The following is an 8,025-nucleotide window of genomic DNA, read 5'->3' as shown; positions in this document are numbered from 1 at the left end:
CTGACCTTTCATGAATATTCATGTTTTTGCTTACCTCGGGAAAATGTTTGCTTTTATTAAATTGAAAAATTACGGTAGGAGGGGGGGGGGGGGGTGGATGAAATATAGACAAAGTGAACCAAGCAGAAGTGATCTATGATAATTCGTGCTTCTTATCCTTCGTGTGCTTGACCTATAATCTTCAAATCGCTTGGCATACTTAGTCCAAAGTTCGACTTGTTTCACATGTGTATTATACAGTATAGGCAATGACGAGCTTGCAACCTATTTTGATCAAATTACGGTGGGTGAACTTTCAAAAGTAAATGGGACATGAGGGTTCAAATGAAAGAGCTAGTGATAACGTACGTCGGGGTGGATGTGCTTTTCGTTAAAAAAAAAAAAATAACGATTTTTTGGGGGGTAACATTCCATAGGCTAACATGTTAGGCTGCTGACTCTGACGATAGGGGGCGTCGTGAAATAAGACTAAACGGAGCAATATGCATATAGTTCTAGTAATATATTTCTCTGTAGCGAAATGTTCAAAGTATCGAACTAAACGAGAATATTAGTATTTGCAGGTATACTTTCTTTTAATATAATTGAATGTATACTGTTATATTTCCATTCCAGAGACTCACACATGTCCATCTTGGACATTGAAGTGTCCAGACTCGTACTGTATTCCTCTACGGTATCGATGCGATGGAAAGATGGACTGCCCTACAGGAGAAGATGAACAAGATTGTGGTATGGCCTAATGGTCCTGTATTATCATTATCAATATCATTACTATTCTTCTTCTTCTCATTATTACTATATTAATTATTATTTTAATTATTATCATTATTATTAACATTATTATCATTATTATTAATATTAATATCATTATTGTTATCATTATTATCTTGAACATTATTGTTATCATTATGGTTAATAGTATCATCATTATCAATATTGTTATTATTATTATTATAATTATAATTATAAGTATTATTAATATTATCATTATCGTATCATTATTATTATCTTTATCATTACTATAATTATTATCATTATTATTATCAATATTATTATCATTATTTTTTTCAATATTATTATCATTATCATTGTCATTATTGTTATCGTTATTATTATTATCATTATTATTATTATCATTATTGATATCATTATTATTATCAATATTTTCATTATTGTATCAGTTTTATTATTATTATAATTATTATCTTTATTATTATAAGTATTATCAATATTATCATTATTGTATAATTATTATTATCTTTGCATTACTATAATTATTATCATTATTATTATCAATATTATTATCATTATTATTTTCAATATTATTATCATTATTATTATTATTATCATTATTGATATCATTATTATTATCAATATTTTCATTATTGTATCTTTTTTATTATTATAATAATTATTATCATTATCATTATCAATACTTTTATCATTTTATGTTTCAATATTATTATCATCATAATCATTATCGTTATTATCATTATCGTTATTAGTATCATTATTATTATTATCATCATTATTATTATCATTATTAATATTATTAACGTTATTATAAATATAATGATCATTATTATTATTATTATTATTATTATTATTATTATTATTATTATTATTGTCTGGCGTCATCTGTTTGTATTATTAATATGATTAAGATTTCTATTATCAATATAAGTATTATTATTATTATTATTATTATTATTATTATTATTATTATTATTATTATTATCATAATTATTATAAAGTTTTTGACTTCGCCTGTCCCTTGGAGGTGAAAAGCAAAACTAACCCTTCCGATAGAACTCAACATACAAAGGTGAAGACTCTCCTCTACACGGGCCCTCCCAGAGGTAGTGTTTATCCACTGTAACATCTTTTCATATCCAACACCTTATCAACATCTTCATAAATTTAGATAGGTATACTTGTTAAATAAAGTAATATGATTGACGATTTTGAATAATTGAGCAGTTTTTAAGCTGTTTTTGTTTGCTTTTTTATCCCACTGAAAGCACTTGTACTATCTTCTTTTGCTACCGTCCTTTCATTTTGTTTAATTCGCGAATGTGTTCGAGTAGATGCTCTTCATGGCAGGTTACGGGTTGTTGCAGTGGCAGTTATCCGCCTGTGGTACTGAATTAAGCTATCCACAGGCAGAATAAGGGGGGACTTTCCTGTAGACCGAAAACAGAATCAAAATAATAACCTTAACCAGAAGCGGAGGTTCTCGAGATCAAACGATTAGGTATTATGGACCTTCTAACAACTATTCAAGAATGCTCACGATATCAGAGGCCCAAGACCAAAAGTTCACGAATTCCTGGACCTAGTGGATCTCCTATAGGCCTTAAAGTCTCTAACTTTTAATTTTCGTTTAGCTGAATGTTGCTTGTCATATACACAAACAGCAAGTGATGCTTTGATAGTCATTACATGAACTACAGTAATATTTGATGACTGATTAATGTTTATTTTCCCTAGATACATTTGATTGCCCAGCTGGGTCATACCGTTGTCATGGCAACAAGATCTGCATCAGTCCTGATCATGTCTGTGATGACGTCATACACTGTCCTGATCAAGATGACGAGATGTTTTGTGGTAGGTGTGAAGATGATGTATTTATAAGCAATGGTAAATTTGGAAAATTATTCGACGAATTGGTTTCCTGATAATGGGTTTGTGATGTCATTCACTCACTATCATTTACTTTGAAATTTGTATATATTTTGGAATCTTGAATTTCCCTTTTATCCCGCAAGAAATGTATTGCATTTAACAAATTGAGACCACAATTTTTCTGATTTTAAAGAGAAGGTTGAGTTCTGGGAAGAGGTGAAAAATAAATTGTGAGCATTACTCATTCTTATTATGCAAGTGTGGAAGAACATCAGTTAAGACATGTTCCCTGAAAAGCATGGCTCTTCAAATGCCTTCATAATCTAAATATACATGTAACATCGTAAAATTCGGGGGGGGGGCGGCTTTTTGCGCCACGTGTTCGTGTAGTCCCATATACATCTGTCTGTGCAAGTGTTTGTAACTTTACCAAGACTTGGCCAAATTTCTTATCATTTTGATGATTCCAGAACCTTGCAATACACACAAATTATTATATGCTAGATGATCAACCTTTTCTGGTCGGTTCCACACCGTTTCTTTCACAATGCAATCGCATGACCAGAACTCAACTTCATCTTTAAATGTAAACATGTTCTTCATATCATTGCATGCATGCTAAACCATGTTTTTACATTGAATATGACCAGGGGGTGTTTCATAAAGCTGTTAGTACAGTTGCGCGTGACTTTACGAACGACTTGTATATGAAGTACCAGATAGGATGCCAACAGTTTTTTCTGATATTTTCAATAACCTAAATTAAATTATGGCAAAAAATATACTTTGAATTAAAAATGTTTGTTATCATAAGAATTTTAATCCACATCTGCACAGTTCAACTTTAGTTGATGTATTTAATAATGACTGAGCAGCCCATTTGGCTTTTCATATACAAGTTGTTCGTAAAGTCGTGCGTAACTTTACGAACAGCTTTATAAAACACCCCCTGGGCTGATGGGGAATTTTTAGATTTGTTTTTTTAAAGCTTGCCAGCAGTCTGGTGATGGTTCTTGTATGGTAATACTGTAATGGGGTCTTTTGGCTGAGCCCATGTTATATACGGGGTCGGCACGGGGGAACCGTGCCCCAGCCTCCAACAAAAGGAAAAACATTCAAGATAAAGAAAGAGTGAGAGAGAGAAATGGATTGCGGAGAGGTAACAAAGTTACCACTCCTTCTGACATATCCTCCCACTCTTCTACATGACTGCCTTGCTCCCTCGCTTTTGATCGCCTATAGTTGAAAAGCCCATCCCTATATACATATTTAAAAAAAAACTATAGCTGTGCTGCACGTTCGTTTAAATATATTGGCTATCGGGTTTGGTCCGGGGAACTATCGGGCTCCGTATACATGGTCAGTTCGGGATCGTTGTTTTTTGTCGGGCCTGTATCGGTTCGTGACATAGCAACATTTAAACAAAAAGATCGGTGTGTTTTGATGCTGAGTCGGTTTTGTCGGTGTGACATCAACATGTTGGTATTTACAGATATGTTTATGTTAATTGTTGGAAAACAATACAATCATGCGTATTCCATTCTATTCTTCGATCAACGCATTATTGATTGACAAGGGTTCTCTTTCTCACCAATCTTTCTCTCTCACCATCAACAGCTGGTTGCCCCGATGGATGCACCTGTACTGGACTTTCATTCACCTGTCACGTTCATACCTTACGCATCACATCTTTACCGAGGAATCTTAGAAAATTGTAAACGTTTGAAAAGTTGTACCGTATATTTGACAGTTTCCCGTGAATGAAATCGTAGAAAGGGATGGGTTATACATGATTCTTATGCATTATGAATCCAGAATCACATGCTTAAAGTTTCAAAACTCGAGGAGCATGCTATGCATGTATACCAGGTTTATCACAAAAATCAATTTAGTCGTTTATTAAAGCCATAGATGTTTGGTCAATTGAAGTTTCCAGACAAATGGAGACTATTTAATAGAACCCAACGTATATGGGAAAATTGAACATCACTTTAAAAAGAGATATATCTATCTTATATTTTTAATAAAGGTCGTTGAATTCAAATTTAAAAGGGATACTATCTATTTTAATCTATTTGTAATATCTGTCTTAACAAAAGTTTGAGTCTTCTGGTCTTACCTTGAAGATGAAACATCTTCCAACCCTGCATCGGTCGTTCATGCCATTTCTAGACACTAACATTCCCAACCTTGTGACAGAATCATTGCAATTATCATCGAAATCATTTAGGTCCCTTGGTTGTGAGAGCCAAATGCCATGTGGTACCAGAGATATCGTAAATGCCTTGGAAACAGATGCGAATGAGAATGGCACAATCGTACCATCTTTGCTACCTTACCTCGTTGAAGTGTAAGTGGATTTACACAGTAAATAATGTAATACTTCTTCTACTAACTCTACTACTACTACTACTACTACTACTACAACAACAACTACTACTACTACTACTACTACTACTACTACTACTTCTGCTACTACTACTACAACTACAACAACAACAACAACTACTACTACTACTACTTCTACTGCTACTACTACTTATACTACTACTTCTACTGCTACTACTACTTCTACTACTACTACGACTGCTACTATTACTACTACTACTACTACTACTACTACTACTAATACTACTACTACGACTGCTACTATTACTACTACTACTACTACTACTACTACTACTACTACTACTACTACTACGACTGCTACTATTACTACTACTACTACTACTACTACTACTACTACTACAACTACAACAAATACTACTACTACTACTTCAACAACTACAACTACTACTACTACTACTACTACTACTACTACTACTGATACTACTGCTGCTGCTACTACTACTACTACTACTCCTCCTCCTCCTCCTTCTACTACTAATACAACTACAACTACAACAACAACAACTACTACTACTACTAATACTACTACTACTAGTACTACTATTACTGATGCTGCTGCTACTACTACGGCTGCTTCTTCTACTACTACTACTACTACTACTTATAATAATACGACTACTACTACTACTACTTATACTAACACCACCACCACCACAACCACTGCCGCTCAGTGGCGGATCCATAAGGGGGGGGGGGCCGGGGCGCGGGCGGGGACCTGGGCCCCCTCCCCTGGCCAAAAAACACAGGTAACACACCTTTTTTGTTAAAATGATGAGTAAAAAAAAATAGCACTGTCCCACGCCCGCCTCCCGTTGAGCAACAACAACAACAATAAGTGTTGTCACTACCCACCTCCCCCCTCCATTTCACAAATGGGCCCCCTCTCCGGTCCCTCCCTTGCCGCCGGCTGGATCTGCCCCTGCTGCCGCTACCACCATTTCCACCACTAGTACCATTTCTACCAGCTAAGTAGTCATCCGGGACTTTGCAGCTCTTCAACACCTACATGTAAAACGACAGTTAAAAATGATGATGATGATGAAATAGATATTATCAAAACTGATAAACAAACATAAACCCTTTTTCAACTATTTCTTCCAATTGAAACTTATTCATGAATATTGCATTTTTCTTTGCTTTTACGATTTGATTGTTTGTGTTAAATATAAACATCATTTTCTTTATATTTTGTACAGTGCCCTTGAAAATTCAGGAGTTTCAGAGATTGAACACGGATCATTTTCAGAAAGTTCAAATATTTTGCACCTGTAAGTCTTACAGCATCATCTGCATACCTCTTCAAACTATACAAGAGAAAAAATAGTTATTTATATTAAAAAAAAACAATGTTATATTTTATTCATTTTTTTAGTAATATTGTTATTACTGTTATAACTCTGATGGCTCCAAAACTTACATAACGCAACTAATCTATTCAGTTCAAAAGTAACAGTTAATCCAATTCAATTAGAATAGAGCTCAGGGTAGCTGTCAATAACTTCATAATTTACTTAAAAATAACCCTATGTTCCTTATGTTTGGAAACATCAAATTCGTGGAATATTTATAAAGTGGCGGTGTCGTGGTATAGTGGTTCGTTTACTTGACTCTCACTGCAATGGTTGTGGGTTCGAATCCTAGTCTGGCACTAATGACATGTGTTAAGACATTAATCCATATTTGCCACTCTCCAACCAGGTGTAATCGGGAACCCGACAATTGCTGGGGCAATTATAATTGCATGGCCTGCAGGAAGACGAGGTTTAATACTGGTATGGCTACACTGGGTATATAAGACCCAATAGGCCATTTTCGTAATGTAACCAAATTTATGCACGTGCCTTTGTGAGGCGCCTGTATATAAATCATTTCAATCAGGTGTTACGAATAAATGTATCTCAATAGTCAGAATTGAAACTGAATATATTAGTTGTTGCTAGGTAGGACAAACATGTTGGCTGGCCCTAACTAAAAACACGTCACACTCGCAAATTGCATTATGATTATTAAAATACAATTATTCGTAACAGGAAAATGAAATAATACGTATCGGGGCACTAAAGTATAGATTTCGTTATCCTTACGAAAATGGCCTATAATCATTTATTATTTAAGATGAATGTTGATGTACTGATGAGTTTGCCTTTCCTTTTTCTGTCAGAGATCTCGCATTAAATGACATCTACATGTTATTTAAAGGCGCATTCCGAGGTCTACAACGATTGGCTACTTTGTAAGTTTCTCTTTAAATTGTATTTTCCATGCTTCTGGTTATTAATGTTTGTTTATATATGTTTATATTACATTTCAATGTTTTCTTATATTTTTGTTTTGTCTTGAGTACTATGTCTAGTGATCTTATGTTTGATGATTTGTAAACTTTATATTATTATCTATAATAAATGTTGCACTGAATTGAATAAATACGTGTGTCTGAGAATTTTCAAGCTACTATTTTCGTGGTACTACATTTAAAATAACAGTGTAGAGAGTTTTCCGAATACTCCATGTGTAGCTCACTACAAGGATGAATGCATTTGGAATCCACGAAATTCATTTGTGTTTAGCTGTAATTAATATGCCATTTAAGCTCCAGTTCGTTTCGAATTATGTATATGCTTATTCTTTTCATAATCTTTAAAGTTTGTTATCTATGGGAAATTTATTACAATCCTTTGGAATACATATAGATTTCTAAATCAATATAAACCTGATCCATAAACATATGCAATAATCCCATTAAGAGGAATAAAACGTACATTATCGACAGAATGTTATCATAAAATTAGAAAATGTTTCTACCTCTCTCTTTCAGGAACCTTTCTAACAATCCTCTGCAGATGATTGAAATAGGAACGTTTGATAACCTAACCAACCTCCAAGAGTTGTAAGCACATTTTATTCAATTTCTGGAAATAGAAAATATTATATCCTGTAACAAATAGAGGCGTTTATGGGCTTAATTTAGCTGTTGTATAGCAGATG

Source organism: Strongylocentrotus purpuratus, unplaced genomic scaffold (assembly GCF_000002235.5).
Source record: "Strongylocentrotus purpuratus isolate Spur 01 unplaced genomic scaffold, Spur_5.0 spur5_scaffold_12, whole genome shotgun sequence".
NCBI classification, from domain to species: Eukaryota; Metazoa; Echinodermata; class Echinoidea; order Camarodonta; family Strongylocentrotidae; genus Strongylocentrotus; species Strongylocentrotus purpuratus.
The sequence above is the reverse complement of the archived record's forward strand: the minus strand, read 5'-3'. Positions refer to the sequence as shown.